At 42.7% G+C, this 18,760-nt stretch overlaps 1 pseudogene; it reads left to right on the forward strand.

Annotated features, from left to right (window-relative positions):
* Window positions 1-387: 387 nt before the first annotated feature.
* LOC146863017 (selenoprotein W pseudogene) overlaps window positions 388-18,760 on the forward strand; it is a 31,060-nt pseudogene continuing 12,687 nt past the window's right edge.

Below are 18,760 nucleotides of genomic sequence, written 5' to 3' on the forward strand. Positions count from 1 at the left end.
GGGCAAAGCCCGAGATACGTGCCCTTCACCCTAGGAGCAGCCGGACGCGATCTTCGCCTCCTCACAACACAGCCCTGCACCCCAGGGGGTCGCTCTCACACCTGACCCTCTCTTCACGGACTTCCAGGCTCGTTATGTCCATCAGAGCTTGCACCCAAAAATCACGAGGCCACATCCTAGGGCCCAGGCCCGACAATGCGCACTCCGGGCCTCAAGCGCTCCACCCAGGGCCACGCGGAGCACCGGCGTTCAGCCGTCAGGCCTCCAGGACCCCCCACCGAGTAAAACATGAAGGACCAACTCACTCCAGCTCCCAGAGGGAAAGGTGAAAGTAAAGAAAAAATTTAAAACCACTTACCTTGCGCTCGCCGCATCGCTGATTCGGTGATGTGGCGAGTGCAAGGTAAGTGGTTTTCTTTCTTTCTTTCTTTCTTTACTTTAATTGTTCCTGTCATATGTCGAACCCCACCCTGCCCCCCCACCTCACTGCCCCACAGCGTTACATGTGTGAGCCGCCACTGAAGTAGTCACATATTAAGAGTGAGTAGCACAACCTGTCCTGTTTTTTCTTTGCATTCTGGGACTTGTACTTTTGCTTATTTAAATATCAATTCAATATTAAAAATGTTGTGATGCAAGGGTAAACAGAACTCAATAACTCCCACATCTGACAATGTCATAGAGACCTTCACTTACCCAATTTTTTGTAACATACTTTTCAGAATTCATGCACATTTTGAATGAAATCACAGGGCAGTTTCAGAAGGACCTATTCTTACAAAGACCTCAATTCTGAGTGGCTCCCTGATTAATGAAAATCCTCTTTACATCGCAATAGGGACCACAATCGAATAGGTACTCACTAATACAACAAGCATTTGCAATGCAATAGGTCTCGCATTTATGCGAGTTTAAGCTATTGGCATTGTAAATGACAATGCTTTTTATTTATGTTTCAAAAAACAAAAACATAAATAAAAGCTATTGTGATTTACAATGCCACTAGCTCACACTTGCGTAAATGCAAGACCTGTTGCATTGCAAATGCTTGTTTAGTGATAGCAGGGAATGCTTGATATTTTCAATAAGTAACTTGCCATTGATGCATGATTTTTAATTTTTTTCACTAATGTGTTAAGTGGTTGACCCACCCCAAAAAGATAATTGTGCTACTGGTACTGGTATTATCTTTAGGAAATGAGTAGTGCAGTTTTAGCAGCCAAGTTTTCAAACTCCTTATGTGTCACACTTCGGTGTTTCGTGTGTATATGTGAGACAATTGATTGCCTTACGGGCGGCCCTTTTAGTGACACTTTATCAAGCAGTATGTTCATTTAATGAGTGCATGCCCTTCGAGCCGTCTGGTAGACACAAAATAAACATAAACGGTGTGTATGTGTCTATAGGCGGGGGGACAAAATATGTTTACTTGAGAGTGAGGCAGATGGGAGCTGCAGTGCATTAGTTGAAATTAAGGCTCAGTGTTTTCCGTTTTTACGGATTTTTACAGATAAATACAGACATTGTCTGTATTTATTTTTAAAAGTGGTTAAATACCAAAAAAGTTGTTTCTTTTAAATGACTCTACGTGCTGTCTTTCCTGAATTATAGGCCAGCAGCTGAGCAGATGAACAGCATGGTTAATTAAAAAACAGGATGACATTTCTTTAAATAAGACATTTATGGTATAATGCTAGTATTTGCCAATGGATGTATTGTTATGTAATATTTGGCAGCTTAAATAGCTAAAACACGACAGACATAAAAGAGATGCAAGTCTATCAGTTAAATAGATATGGAAATGTACAGTTTTACAACTTAATTTATACGCAAAACACAAAATAAATATGGATAAATACAGATAAAATAGCCAAAAAATAAATATGGATAAATACAGACGGAAATGGCCGAAAAATAAATACTATAAAACTGGGAGCCCTAGTTGAAATATACAAGGTTGCTTTTGAAGCATGTTTATCCTTCTCTTTAGACACGTGCAACACACTTTTTCCCCTCCAAGCAGCTGGAACGCTTGGCTGCTTCCTGAGCAGCAACAATTAACTCACGAAGTATGATGACAGTGGTGAACGTCTGTTTTATATAGCTGCTAGTAGCTCCTCCGTGTAATCTTCTGTGAGACATCCGGCCAAATACTTGCGTTCTTGTCAACTGAACACTTGCATTTTGGGTCATGTTGTTTCACCATTTATATGATGTGTTGGCTAAAAAGGTGTAACAAACAATTCGAAAGTGTGTCAAACGTATCTTGCCCATTTCACCCATGCCTTATTAAGTGTTCCATGTACGTTTTTGTCACCAGTGTATCCATGCTGTTACATTTTGTATTACCCAAATCTTAGTTGGTGAAACTGCGACAAGTATGCATGGATACCAGAGCCTTACGTAATATCGCCAGGTGACATTCACATGGAACACCTATGCTGGCAGCAACCAACAGAATCCTTAAGTTTCGTTGTCTGCCCTCTCACACTTGCAGCACTACACAAGCAGCATGCTTCATTCGGCCGCCCCATCTACTGTGGTCCCAGCAGTGAATACTCTTACCAGCAGTTGCAGTATAGCTGAGAAACACACACAGGACTGATTGGTCGGGTAAGAGCATGGAGTCTCAGGTTCTTATTAAGCTTACGCCTGAGTCAGCAACGCACTGATGGCTGTTCTGACCAAGGCAGCGTGACAGGCCTCTGGTGGAGCAGCAGCTCTGCTTGGGATAGCCCGAGCCGGTGATGTGCGGTGTAGTTCTTTAACAATAGTCGTCTGCCTCACCAGTCGCTCTGTACTCTGACGCTGTGTTAAAGAAATTCTTAATTCTGCACACACAATGAGCCAGGCCTTTGTGTTGCATCCTTTGGCACTGGTCTGTGCCAAGTAAAGGCATCAGATGAGCGTGGGCTCGCCACATAATAGCAAAGTCCAATCACCGGGCTCAACCTGCTGCTTCAAAATTGAAAGGGCCCACTGGTGGCGTGCCATAGTGACTGCTTTGGGTAAACATTTACCTCAGGAAGGAGGAATAACTGACTTGGCTTTCACTTCATCTGATTTGCGTGGCAATTACCAATCCTGCAGTAATGTGTGCACTTTATGTAAAATGCTTTAAGATGTGTGACACTTTGCAGGGGTTTACCAGCATCCTGTTGAAGTTAATTGTTTGCATTTGGTATTGTTCACTGACGTGTTTAGATATCCGGTAAACCTGTTCTATCAGCTTTTATGCCAAAATTATTGTATTGGTTACTGTATGGGGCAAAGAAAAACCTAAAAATCTATGTTTTGTGCCACAAACACAAAAAAGAACTACGAAGCTAAAGTTGAACAATTTCTACCACATACAAACAACACTAAAATAAAAACACTGCAATGGAGACATTAAAAATAAGCATGCAAACACTCGCTCCAATGAGCACAATCAAAGATTGCTGACTTTTTTTTTCAATATTTGATGCTTTTAGTAAGCAGCGCAGCATGCTGCGCGGCTTATGAAAAGCATCAAATATCGAAAAGTACAGTTTGCCGAACCAAAAAAAAAAAACAGTGTCACGCCGCAGGTGAAGCATCCAGTTCCAGCGTGCACATCTTCTGTCCGTCCACGTGCATGCTTGGAATCCGTATCGATTCCAAAAGGCCCTCGCATGGCGAGTGCAGCGCATGCGCACTGCTAACGCCAGGCGAGACCTAAAAAGGAACTGGTCACAATGGGCTCCAGTAGACGTTCCCTTATGTCCTCGCAGGGAGACACTGAACGATTCTGGCCTATATCTCTCCGGGAGAGAAGGGGTCCAAATCCGCAACAACTTCGAGCTGGCGGCACATAAAGTGGGGAATTGTTTTCAGGGCCGCAGGGGATGCAGTGAAGGCGGCGGTGAGGAGCAGCAGAAGGAATGGTTTCTTTTCACTTTTTTTGCTTCCCCATGAAGGATGCAAGCAGGAGGGGGCCTGGTGAAAGCAGCTACCTTCAACTCCGTATTTAAATCCAATTTCGATCTCTCCAAGTCTGGAATTATTGGGTCTGGAATTTGTAGCTTGATAATTCCACGAATGGAGTCACCAGATGATATCTCAGAGCAGTATTCCCCGTCTCGTCAGAGATACAGCTCTAGGCAACTCACAGTGCGAACTACTGCACTACAGGTCATTTCACTGTGTATAGATCACTTCTATGTGTATACACGTATGGTCACATGCAAGGCAGGTGGCTACCGTAGTGGTACAGCTCATGCCACAGGCAGTTAGACAGACCCCTTCTATTGTGATGCAGGCCCTGTCCAAATGTGCATGTCACTACTGGGATACAGCTCCAGGCAAACTATGGATGCCGCTATTAGCGCACATTTATTTTCACACCTGTGTGCAGACCACTTTAAACTTGAAGCTCTTATCACCGGTTTTCAGGTCACCATAGGCAAATATGTGTCAAATACCATGCTGTCGCAGACAGTCAGTGGCTGAGCTGTTAGGTGGTTGGCTCCGTTTACCAGAAATGATGCTGATGGTTGCTGATGGTTTTAGTCCATCATCCAGGAAGCTGAAGGTGGCAAATTGTACTTGCTTACATTAGCGTCCTTGAAAAGAATTGCTACAGAACAGGTCTCCTAGTATGCAAAGATTGGGGTCATCAATTGTGACTTCCAATAGGAAATCATGTAGGTTATTCTCAAAAGGGTTGATAGAATAGCACAAAAGAATGGTTAACAATTAATAAGTAAAGATTCACACTAGGTTACTGCTGGAGGTACAGAACAGACAATACTGTTTCTGTCAAGCCCACTGAGAAGTGAGATTGTAGTTACTCTAGTTACTTTTTCTAGCAATACTTTGGTAGCACATATCACTGCAGTAGGATGTCTGAGAGGTCCAATGTTAGACCTGGCATGCTTGGAGTAGAATTCCCTCAAACCTTTTGCCTTCATACCTCCTTTTTTGCTGGATTTTTTCTGTTGACTCTACTACTCTGTGGACTTCACCACTGCTATTCAATGCGAAAGTGCTTTTTTTCAATTTAAAAATTTCCTTACCATTAAATTATTTATTTTACTGTCTCATATGTACAGTGCAATGTGAAAGTGCAAAAATAATACACTTTTACAACATCACTCCATTCATTTGAAAGCTGTATATTCTTATAGCTTGAGGAGAAAGTACGTGTGGAAACAAAAGTTCACACCATTAGGGATTGCAACAGAATAATTATTTTTCCAACTTCCACAGCTCCCTGACACCTGAGACCAATACTGTTAGTTCTTACAAGTACTACTTAATGGTCTTCAGGAACAGATCATTTTCTAACTAGTTTCTCCTAGTAATGACATTGATAAAATACACTACTTCTAATAAATGCACAGCACCACACACCTGAACCCCTATGACCAAACGATAAGTACATTTAGAGAGTTACCTTGAACCTCAGTGCCTTTCTCGTGAAGAATGATATTAATTGTGAGCTATCAGTCAACTAAGCCCATGAGCGGCCTCAACCCAAAATTGAAGGTACCTTTAAATTTGAAGAAGCAGCGTCTTTTACTGAGAAAAATATCAGCAAGACTCTAATACAACACTCACAGAAGTAGTCAGTCAGCAAAAGATGACAATCCGCGCATCAAGGGACAGATGTGTGAGTCCTTTCCCTTTCTGCCACCCAACCAGTAGCTCTTTACTCCAGACATGCAATGTGCTCTCCGCGGTTCTGCACCTTTTATGACAGCAGACACTGCACTAATAATCACTCTTCATGCAAACTTTGCGCCAACATTTTGAATTTTCAAACATTCGTAAATGTGACCCAACCATAATAAACTGATCAGGTTCTTGAGCTCACCCAGTGATCAACATATCTAATGACTGTCTTATGCTCTTGCATATCCAAAGTCTCTCTGTTTCTTACTTATGTCTGCTTCAACAGGCTCAATATTCAATATATGTGTACATCTCATAAGAGTAATGCTTTTCCTGGCATCATAGACAATTGCCGCAAAAACTGTGTTTTAATTTGATGTCCTAAATATGTTCTACTCTTTTCTCTTCTGACCTCTTAAGTGTGTTTTATGTTATTTTGTGTTCTCTCTATCCAGTCCCATAACAGTAAGTAGCTCTGTGAGTGAGCTGCGCTCACTGACTGATGCGAATGCGAGTATGGAGAGGTAGGAGAGGGAGTGGCGGCCACGACACAGCAGGGCAAATGGAGGGAGGGAGTGTTCGTCCTGGACCCAGCCCGACTTCCTCCAGACCGAAGGGAACATCAGTGGAGACTAGGCCTGGGCTATTTTTCTAAACATTCAGATTGAAATTATATTGCCTATTTTAAGACATGTACCTAATGTTTTGACCGATGCTCCTAGACATCAAGAGTGTATATGATGGAATCAGGGATATATGAGTAGCACTAAGGGGTGAAGTGCAGTTGGGGACTAATTCTTCAGTAAGATGTTATAGTAATATTGGAAAAATTTGAATGCAATGACTTTGTTTTCATGATGTGATGTTTTTAAATCTTGCAAAAATCAATAAAATGTCAATACAAATAAAAGTAGCTCTGTGATTGAACTTTATTCTTTGGTGCCAGAATGATTGGGCGCCTCTCACCCTATGTGAATTCATTACCCTTTGGTGCCCAAGAATGTTAGAGGGAGGGGGAAGGAATCAACACCCTAGGATGCCTCCTAGCTCTGCTGCAGGACTGCACACCATGTTCTGTTTGGTTTCTCCAGCACTGAAATGCTTAGTGGATACTGGAGCCACCCACCACTTCCCGGCAGTCACACCACTCCATTCTAAACAGTGCACAATTCCCTGCTCAGGACAAAACCTGAAAAGCCTGAGGGGAACAGATACAGTTTCCACCCATTCCTTTCCAGACCAGGACTTGAAGAACCTGAGGGCTGGTCGGCTCTGTACAAACAAACTTGTCATCTGAAGAGGTCATATAGTTTCCAATATATGTGGTCTAAATGCTGCGGCCCATTATTTGGATTCTGCCTAACGAGTCGTCAGATTGCAGCTACTAACTGACTTAGTTATTATTGCTAAAATTGGCTAATAATCTTTGAGTGGAATTGCTTCCTGCTGAGGTGTTACCAGTTGTTCATTGTGCATCCTGCAGTTATGGGCATAAGTGGAAGACAAGAGTGAATATTTATGGGAGATGGCTTTTAAGAAAAGTTATGAATGAGCAGTATTTGGGCAAACCGACTGTTGACAACCTTCCCCAGCCCATGCACATTATCACTCATATAATCTTTGAAGTGGATCCTGGATGTTAGCGTGTGTACAAAAAGGGAAACCAAAAGGATTTTATGAGAAAAGCCAATGGCATCACTAATACATTAAAAATAACCTGGTGTAGGAGGGGCACCAAATAGCTTTAGCATGAGTTTTGTCTTGCGAGTCACAAATTGATGGTTAGAAGAAAAGATGGGCATTACATATGAGCTATCCACTTGACATCCAGGGCATCCAGAGCGATGGCAGAGTTTGATATCCCAGAATACTGAAGGTCACTGAGAGATCTACAATAATCGGAGAGGTCACATATCTGGAATCCAGCTTCAAAGGGTCAATCGTCTATGCGACTGCCAGCATGGAATGGTGTTAGTCTAGTACTGAGACCATACTAACTTGCAATGTCTTATGGGAAAGAACCATGGTAGGACCGAGTTCAGAATGTCTGGATTCTAAAGAAAGTTGCCAATCTGTGTTGTTGTTTTGTGCATGTTCTTCAAAGGGGGAGGAGGGGGGTTGAACAGCAGCACATTAATCTGATACTTTTATGGTACTTCAGGGTCCTGTGGGAGTTTCTTCGATAAGGGTCTGGCAGTTGCATGATTGAAGGGGAAGGGACCTCTCCTCTGGCTCATCTTAGTTAATGCTGCCAAACAGAGTGCTGGAGACCATCTCTGCTACTTTTGTTTAGGTGCCTCATTAGACAGACGTAAGACAACCTGAATTTAAGGAAAGAAGAGTCGTCCTGATTTCTAACTGAAGGGAAACCAAACAAAATTAACTTGATGAACTTGAGAGAACACAATTGTTGTCAGAACCACAGGCACCACAGGCAGCCACACCCTCAACTGATATTGTCCTGAATACTCTAAACTTTAGTCTCGAAAAATTGCAACACATCTTCGCAAACCGTTTAGTTCAGGGGAATATTATTTTTCAGTGCTCGAGGGGCTGAACCCCTTTTCACAAATGAGAACAGGTCTTTACCAGTATTAGAGGCACCGTGTTGTCCTGAGTAATGATACTCAGTTTTAATTTCTTTGGGCCAGATGTACAAAGCATTTTTCAGGTAGCAAACAGCCCAGAATCGGGCTGTTTGATACCGGAAAAATGCTTTTTCAAATGTACAAAAAGTGATTCGATAACCAGTTGTTACAGAGTTGCACTTTGCATTTGAGATTTGGTATTTGGAAGGGGCATATTTAGGATGTCCATTCAAAATGGTAAATCAGTATGGTATGTATTACAGTTTTGCGACTGAATTCCAGTTGTAAAACAGTAATAATAGCCCATTTGCATCGGGGAAGGATTCGCCAAAGGACCACTTCCCCTTTGAGAATGTAAACAATATTTGTAAGAGCAGGTAGTGGCCCACTGCCTACTCTTAAAAAATGAAACTTCAAGGTTTCATTCTTTATTTTTAAAGGCATCCCATTTTCCTATAGGAAAACGTGCTGCATTTAAAACAAGCATTTGCAATGCAATAGGACTCACAGTTTCCTGAGTTTAAGCTAATGGCATTGTAAATGACAATTTAGGTTTTTAAAACCAAAACAAAAATAAAAGGCATTGGTATTTGCAATGTCAATAGCTCAAACTCGCATAAATGCGAGACCTATTGCATTGCAAATGCTTGTTTTCATCATTATCCAGTGGCGGCTCCTTCCCTAAGGCTAAGGCGGAGGAGCATCGCCCACTGCTTCAGCTGCAAGATGAGTGCAAAAAATGAAATGATAATAACGTTTGTTATTATAATTTTGGTTTTTTGCATTCAGCTTGCAGCTGAAGCCAGGGTGGCGGGGCTGGGCTCCGCATGCGTCACAGGGGTAGGAGTGGTGCCAGCACCTAAAGTGCACATGATGCTTTGGCCTGTTGTCTCAGGGCGGTCAAAGCGTAATGCGCACTCTGCATGTTGTCCACACAGGCTGTATTACAGCCTGGTTGGAGAACATGCACAGCCTGCCAGCCCTTATCTGAGCACCGAACCACGGTGCTCAGACCAGGTCAGGGAATTCTGGGAGGTTGTGTGCTACCTGCCAGGAGGCCGGACAAAGAAGAGGCGGCGTTCGTCGGTAAAGAGGTAAGTGCTTTTTATTTTTTAATTATTGCCCCCCTCCCTCGTTTCACCTTCACCCAGCTCACCACCCCAGTCAGTAGCAGCCGCTACTGTCATTATCATATGCACTCGAGAGAATTAATTCAAGCTATCGACCTTGTCAGTAGAGATGGGCCCACAAACATTGCAGCTGGTGTATTATCCATTCAACACACTTTCTTTCTTCAGCTCTTTTTTGTTGCTCTTACCGACAATGAGATGTGTCATACACAGGCCCGAAAATGTCACAGACCATCGTGATGAAAATATAACTGAAAATACAAACTGTATGTGATTTTACCCTAATTGCATCAGAGAACGGCATCACGAGCACATTGAACAGAGAAGCTAAATAAAGAAACATGAAATCGAACATTCATGGCTAGAAAAAAAAATGCTTTCTGAAACCCACTCGTGAGTAAACATGGTGCATGGGGAACATTTCTAGACCATTCGTATGTCGGGGAGACAATTGACTTCGAAGTATTTGGGAAAGACTGGTGAGATAACAGCTGATGACTCCCTACAGGGAATAGTTCGCTGTAATAGGTACGATTACCTTTATATAGCGCTTACTGCCCATGACGAACTGCGTGATTGATTCTCGCACAGTATCGATTAGCATGTCGCATGACCCGCCTCTTTCTAACAGACCTTTTTCTACCATCTGCAGATATAACTGTTGCTTCTGGGAGTGCTCCATTCACAAAGGCGCTGTCCCAGCAGGAGTGTGGGCCCAGGACAAAGGACGCCCAAAGACGGGCAGTTAAGTGCCGTTTACCGTTAAGCACTGCAAAATGACTCTTCCTGGTCTAAACAAGTATGATAGGAGCATTGGGAATCATGGGCCACACCGCTATACTTACTACACGGTTCCAGCAGTAGCGGGATGAATGCCGCGGAGGTGCCATGCGAGTGGTGAGCAACTGCTCTATTGCTGCACTTTGGGGTCACGGTGACTTGATCTGGACTGGCCTCACTTACACTCGAGTCAGCTGCTGGTGGGCGTCGGGATCCATATCTCCAGTCCCCAGTGAACTTTCAATGCAATCGTTCTTGCATTTGCTTGAGTTGGAGTAGGCAGTAGTTAGATGGGGACCGTCCATTAGTAGTTCTGTCAGAGGTGGACAGGGGAGCAGTGGGCTGCAGTAACGGGAACACAGTGACATACAAGGAGCGTAATAGGTGTTGCTTGTTTTTAATGAAAATGTTTTTACTTATGCGACAGACCGGACGGCACAGCAGGTTTCTCAGCTGAAAAAGCATCGTCATGAGCTGGAAGAAGCAGCGACCTCGGAGTGGTGTTGGGGGCATGCACTGTTGTGGGAGGGGTGAGGTGGTGTAGGGAACGGCATGGGGAGATTAAAAGACTAAGTGACAGGTCAAGCTGAAAAATGAAGTGGCCACAAAGGTTTCATGGCAGGAGCAGAGGCAGGGTAACCACTAAGAGTGCTGTTGAAGCGTTGGCCGCGCGCGAGCGGCCGGAGACGCAATATGTGGTGGGGGAGGGGGAGAAGTGGGAGTTGTGTGTGCGCGTGCATCATCGTGATCCCGATCGCTCTGAAAGCGAAAGTGATCGCGATCGCGATGACGCCCGAGTTTTCAAAGTGCTGCTGGCGGCCAGCTGCGCGCGTGCACGATCGCGTGAACGCAAGCATTAGGCCATCCAGCAGCACTTTGAAATTCCCACATACAAAATGTCTCTTCGAGCCTTTGGCTCAGCGAGACCTAAAAAAAGATGGCTTTATTAAAAAGCAATCACAGGTATGGTGGTCTGCTGACCTCAAGAGGCCACCATCAATGTGATGTCTGTGATTCCTAATGGATGGCAAACTGCAAACTACCTCATTAATATTCATGAGGTAGGTTGATTTTCGACCCACAAGGAATCCATAAATGAAACTCAATGAGTTTCATGCATTAGGAATGCAGATTTCCAAATTGAGATTCAGAGAGAATCGCAATTAGGAAATTGGTATTCCTAATGTTTATACTTCTGGCCCGTTATTCCTTCTTTTACGGGCTTTCTACGAAGTAGTCTGCATATGAGCTTATCTTCTACAGTGTATGCGGGTGTCTATAATCGTTCTACTCACTATTTGTATTGTTGTTAAGGCTATTGTAATTCACAAACAGAAAAACATAACGTGATCGCGTTGAAGTTTATAAAAATCTAATGACGTGCAACTCAGCTGCCCATGGCTCTCAGGCTCTGACATGCTTCAATGCACCGCTGCTCCAGGTACTAATATACTTGGCTGCTCTTGGTGTGAAACAATCAGAGCCTCATTTATAAAAAGCGACGCATCGCTGCATGGAAACAGCTATGCATCACTTTTCATTGCGCCCTCCTTGCGACACCAATAATGCGTCATATTTACAGTATGACGCATCATGTCGCAAGGAGTTACAGATACGTCAGTATTTCTGACATATCTGTAGGCGCAAAAATGACGAATTGCTGGAGTGTGTCACAAAAGTGACATAACTCCAGTAATGGGTCATTTCACGTGGGCAAGTCCCATTTCAAATGTGCCTGTGTCAGTCTTACGCTTGCTGTGAAGCAGGCGTAAGATATTGACACATTTGCATCCTACAAGTGGCGCAGTGAAATCTCATAGATTTCCCTGCGTCACTTCTATGAGGCTTACTTGCGTCGGAACGCCCACCATGCATACATTATACCTGGCGCAGGTATAATGTGGAGCAGGGGTTTACAAAGTGACGCATCTACCTAGATGCGTCACTTTGTAAATATGACGCAACATTGTGCATTTTTTACGCCGTTGGTGGGTCACAAAAAGTGACGCACTGGTGGCGCAAAAGTGACGCAAGGGCTCATAAATTTGCCCTTCAGACTTTTCAATGCAGGTCATGAAACATTGTTACAAACATTGTTACAAAACACAACTCATCTCGTAAGGTCACAACTTTCAGGTGAGTGGGTTGAAATGCAATCTGGAGCAGTCCCACACTACAATGAACACGAGTGCTGGCTAGAGACGGTCGCTTCACTGGTTAAAAATGCAGTAAAATAAGTGTGAGTGGAGGTGCCCAAGGACATTTTTAGGAGACTGTTGCTGACGAACGAAGGAGTTGAAGATTTTCAGGGCTGCTCAGTATTTATTTCACATTATGGCCCTTTCTCACCTTCCTGCACTTCATGGGCCAATTATCTTCTTAAAAGTTTTTTTATTTTTTAAATCCCCACTTTCTCCCTTTATCGCAGTTGTACTATGTTTTGTGTTGTCATGTCACCATCTCTGCCCTTCTCCCTCTTGCTCTTGGTCAAAGTATAATGATTAAAAGCAACTCGTGGAGAGCAAAAAGTATTGCCCCGGCCTCCCACCTGAAGCCATTGTCACAGTCCAGGTTATGGCAGGGATAAGAACGCTCAGAATTCGTATTGGATTACATTGAGCAAACGTGGCTAACAAAAAATGCTTGAATAGATAGATTGACAATATATAAATGTTAGTAAATTAAATAAATATAATGTTGAGTTTTATTAATATTTAGAAAAATGTCTCATGTATACATATATATATGTATGCATGTATATAGCAGTTTTAAAGCGCAAACCTAGTTAAAAGGCAGAGGAGAGCTGTACATGGTTAAAGGCAAGCAGAGATTCAACAAGTAATAGGAGGGGGCGCTTGGTTGCGAATGGTTAATACATTGTGATGTAATGTTCTTTAAAGAGGTGTGTCTTTAGCTCTTTCCTAAATTTGAGCAGCGTTGGGGCGGTCCTGATGGATATGGGGATGTTGTTCCAGATGCCAGGTGCATAGATGGAAAAGGCCTGCTGTCTTGTTTTTTCTTTTTTACACTTCATACTCAGCAGTTAGATGGTGTCCTGGCTGTAGGTGTACCAGGATCTACCAGGGACAGTGCGGTCGTCTGCAATATAAGCGGGGTTGTTGGTCATGAAGATGGTGAGGGCCAGCAAGGTGAGTCGAAAGAGTTCCATTAGGATGGGGGTTATATGATCATATTTTTTCAGGCCCCACATTCTCTGGTGTGTAGGATGTCCCTAAGGGGTGACAGTGTGCAGTTTCAGAGGTCATGGAGTCGGGCATTACACCATCCACATGCAAGAGTATGAGCAGTTCTGAAGTCGCTTGCTGTAAGAAATGGTTTGAGTTTCTTCATATGAGAGTGCTGGTACCAGGTCACCTTTGTATTTTTTGGCAGTGTGTTCCTTGGGGCATGAGGTTGGTGTCCAGAGTGAATCCAAGTGACTTGGCATTCAGGTGAAAGAAGAGATTTGAAGCCTTGAAGATTCAATTAATTGAGTCAGGTTTGTAGTGTATCTTGTTAATGTTTCTTGGTAAATAATAGGAATTCTGTCTTAGCAGGGTTGAACTTCAGGTTCAACCCGCTAGACATCTGGGTCTGAACGATGTGCAAGCAGTGTTCAAAATCTGAAACAGAGGAGACTTTCAAGTAGAGTTGTGTATTAGTGGCATATTTGTGAATGTTGCTGCTGTTATCTGTCAGTAGTGCACCAAGAGGCTCCATGTAAAAGTTGAAGAGGACAGGAGACAGTATGGAGGCCGTGGGGACTCAACTGATGATAAGGATGTTTTGTTACCTTAGCTTCACACTCTTAACTTGTTTTAGTTCAAAGCGAGGAGGAGAATCAGTGAACGGCATTGCTGGTGATTCCATTTTAAGACCCTACGGTGCTTATAAGGGTTGGATGAATGGCCAACTGTGCCAAAGGAAACTGAGAAGTCCAATAATATCATGAATTGTAAAGCTGCGTCTCCGTGATGCAGTATGTTCTGACGATAGACTGGTAGTCATGTAAGAGATGGTTAGTGTGAAGGTGAAGTTGGAGTTGAACATAGTCTGCTTTTTTAATAATCTTGCAGATTAATGATAGTTGAGTGATAGGACAATAGTTGGCGAGGTCATTAGGGACTAGTGTAGGTTTCTTTAGGAGTGGGAGGAGCTGGCCTGCCATAAGTAGTTCTGGGAAGATGCTTTAAGTGAGGGGGGCATTGACAATGGTAATTAGAAGGTTGGACAGCCTCCCCAGAGACAGCTTTTGATGAAGGACAATGGTAAGACATCATCTTCATAAGGAGTGGCTTTGACGGAATTGAGTGTGTCAGCGTGACTGGGAGAGATAGGGCTTTGAGGCCTAAACACTGCAGGATTCTATGGAAAAGGGTGGGTGTAAGGATTGAAGCAGGCATCTTGTTGTCGATGTGCTGTCAGATCTACTGTATTTTTTCACTGAAGAAGAGGTTGATGACAGTGCACTTTTCTGTGGCGTGAGGAATAGGTGGGTCCGGCAGGGGGTTGATGCAGTGCTTGACTGTCTTGAACAACATTATGCCTCCGTTGATGACTTCAATAATGGTGTTGGTATAGTACTTTGCTTTTGCTGATGTAATGAGCTGTCTGTGTCTTGAGGGGAGGGACTTTAATACCAAGAGGTCCTCTGGAGTTCTGTTTTTCTTCCATTTACTTTCATGACTGCAGATGGACTAAATCTAGTCAGTAAGGCTTTTTAGAGTTCCAGGGTGCTGAAGGCTTCGGCATGTACTTGTGTGTTTTATTTCCAAATAAAGTCTCAAAATAGAACATTTCATGTATTCAAGTATTAAGAAGACATCCCGGTTTGACCCTGGAAGCTCTTAAATTGCAGGCAGCTGTTCTTGAGCCAGGATCATTGTTATAACTATGCATCACATCATAAGGACTCTTACACCAATCACCATTTGCATGAATAGTGACCTAAATACATGGATATCCGTGCCAAAGAATTTATTGATGTGACCAGAAAATAATTTCCTCTAAACAAATTCAAATAAGCTTTCCAAAACAAGAAATAACAGAGGCCAGCAAGGGGTAAATACTTAATACTGTAGAAATTAATCTCTTGATAACTAAGAACTTTGCTCAATATTAGAAAAGCCTCAAACTCCTGTCCTGCAGGCTCCAAACTATATCAGAATACCAAGTGATAACTATATAATTGCCGTCCAGTGTAGAGTCGACTTTTCATGTAAATAAAGGGTATGACTGTTTCTGCTTTCTGCAGAGTCCCTCACGCCACCAAGCTGGATACTGTGCCTCATTATATAATACTGGTGAATACATCAAATATGAAATGCCACCCATTAATATATTAAACTTTTTTTACAAGCTTCATCATTTCTCACTTGTCTTTTGCCCCGTAGAGGCAGAAAATACATTTTAGTCTGTGCAATAGCACATATCTCAGCCTTCTACAATGTCCTTTGTTGTGCCTTCAACAGTTTTAGGACCCAGCATCAGGAATCTTGCTTGGTCTGAGCAATTTAGACCAAATCTCACTGCCCTTCGCCAGGCTACATTGGCTCCACATGGCTCCCAGGCATGCAACGTACCATATTTAAGTCTTTATGGAGTATATACAAAAGTGGCCCTAATGATATGCCTCAATTTACTCAGGGTCCATTGGGTAGCCTAAAGAGGATGGGCATGAAAATTAAGTGTTTGCAGGAGTTGTTGGTTTAAAGGTGTGAACTCATTATAGGTTTTGACATGGCTGAGACATGATGCTTGATCTCCATGCCAAAAAAGCCAAGCCCCCTCACCAGCCTCTCTTCAAGTGTGTTGCAAATGGTAAAGTTTTTTGTCATGGGGCAGCTCGGTGTCCATAGGTGAAGGTAACTAATGCAGTGTGTAATAACGGTTATAGCAAGCCCAGAGCCACTGCCAATATTTATCACTATGCCATTCCTAAAAAAGGCAAAGCTGGGTCTTCATCACATTCAAAGAAATTCATATATATTCTTACTCTGGATTATCTCGAAGGAAATGTTTCCAATGTAGAAAGACAGGGAAGAAAGCAGATCCTGTATCACAGCAGCCAAGGACCAGAGATCTTGACCATCAAAGAAAGGATGGGCATGCTGTAGGAGAATGTATTCAAAACTTTTTACAGAACTGGGAGAGGGATGTCACAGATTAATGGGTATTGAAACACAGATAATATATTATAAATATAATTTGACTCTATGCCTCCAAATTCAGGATGCATCCTAACTCCTGTCAGCAAAAAAGATTCAAGGTAAAAGTCTTGTGGGAAGAATAGCATCTTTGTAAATGAATCAAGCCACAAAATGGGTACCACTTTCAGAAAAATGTCAAAGTCTTTATTCATTTCTTATTTTGTTTAAAAAGGTCTCATTAGGATTCCAACAAGTATTTAATCTAACGGCAGTCAATTCTTTGATCTAGACCACCCATTTCAGGATTGACTGCTTAAACAAAGTAGTCCCAATTGTTTCCCATGGAGACTTTTTGATTAAACTGGATCTTCGAGATGCCTACTGTCGTATTCCCGTCCCTTCAGATCATTAGATGTTTTTAAGATTTGTTGTGGAGGATCATACAGTTCACAATTCTTTAGTTTGGGCTAAAATTACCGCCCAAAGGGTTCACAAAAGTGTTATTGCTGATGGTGGGAATTGTGTACAGAAATAGTGTTTTACTTCATTGGTTCCTGGACGACCGACTCATCCACTTCTAATCATAGTATGAATCTATTCAAGACAGGGAGACAGTTCTAAAAATTCAGATACGTTATGGGCTTCTGATAAACTGAAACAAGTCTCATTCTCAGCCTTCTCAGATCTGGATTTTATAGGAGCCAGCTTTCAATAGCATGTCTTCTGGAACAAATGTTTCAGAAGATGAAAGGTCATATCCATACTAACACAGAAAGCCTCTCTGCAAGATCATGTTTGCAGATCCAGAATGCCATGGCATCAACCCTGCGCTTAGTTGTTTGGCCGAGATTAAAACTAGGGATTTTGTTGACTCAATTCCTTACCATACAGAATCTGGAGTTACCGTGTTATGACAACAAAGTCAAGACGTTCTCAAACATCAAGAAGGACCTACAATGGTGGCTGAAAAAAACTGAAAGAGGTTTGTTCCCATGTCCACTCCTTTAATGACAATAACTACAGATGTTAGGGGAATATATGAAAAAAAGAGAATGCATGAAAAGTGGTCCTTTTGAGAGAAGTGGAGGGAGCTGGAAACAATCTGCTTAGCTCTGATGGGATGGTCTCGTCTTCTAGAAGGGAATCAGTCTTATTTCGAACATATACAATGACAACAAAATTATGCATAAACAAGAATGAGGGTAGGCAGAGGTGTTGATGACTCCAGAAGGAAGTTTATTCTTCAGTATAACACAGGACAGGGGCGTAACACAGGCCCCTGCATCCCCCCCAGTGCGGGGGGGGGGCCTCAGCACTGCACTTTGGCCAGGGAGCTCCTGATAGAGTCCGGAGGGGGCCCCTCCACGTATCTTGCATGGGGGCCCCCTAAATTATCATTACGCCACTGACACAGGAGTATTCAGCTACAGGAATAGTGAATTATCAGGTAGTAGAAGAAGCATCCCAGGTGCTCAGCCCACACACTCCAACTGACATTACACTCAACCAGGCACACAGGAACATTCTATGACATCACTCATACTCTGGCTGAGCAGCAGGGCACAGAATACACAGGAAGGAATAAATATCAAGAAAAGCAGGATATCACACAAATCAGACGGTCTCATTTGAAATTCCTGTTCAAAATTACAATACCAATTCTTTAGTGGGTGGAATAGCATCTGACATTTCTTTCTGAGATTTATATCCAGGGCGTGCTGAACACTTTAACAGAGGAACTCAGCAGGAGTTTTCTCTCCTCTCATGAGAACCAGCTGTATCCTCTTCTTTTTGTAAAGATTTCTCAGGGCGGGAGCAGTGATAGATTTATTTGCAAAGCGGATAATGTGCTTCTTCCCAGATTCTGCTCAAGGGCGAAGGTAGAGAGGTTTTGTGCAGTGGATGCCCTTGCCTGTCAATTGCCTTAGGGAATTCTCTATGCACCTCCGCCCCCAATCGCTCAAGCTTTAAAACTCTGACCAGGATAATGAGGGAGAATGTGTACCTTCAGTCTGTTTTTCCTGGGTGACTTGGATGAAAGAATGTACAGGCCGTTCAGATGATGGGCAGTCTGAAGATGATTTGGGATTGCAAGATCTATCTCTCTGCTATGAAGTATTAAGCAGATTGGGTATATTTTTAAGCACTTAATATTTTTTTAATTTAAAGAAATATCATTTTGCTGTTTTTCATATACAATCATCCTAAGTTATGCTATAGCTTGCACATTCCTCATAAGGTATTGAGAAGATAATGGGAGTGGATAAAAAGATAATTGTTTTAATTACTTAACAGTTAGTGTATTCTTCCTTATTCTGATCTTTACAAACGTCCCACCCTCCCAAAGTAGTTGCCAGGAGGATTGAGATTGAAGAAAATGTTTATATTGTTTTTAAGTGCAGATATCATATAGAGGGTGAAACATAATGTGGGATCTATTGGTAGGTACATTTGTTTTTATTTATTTTGGTGAAGTTAG

This window comes from Triturus cristatus, chromosome 2_2 (assembly GCF_964204655.1).
Source record: "Triturus cristatus chromosome 2_2, aTriCri1.1, whole genome shotgun sequence".
Lineage (NCBI taxonomy): Eukaryota > Metazoa > Chordata > Amphibia > Caudata > Salamandridae > Triturus > Triturus cristatus.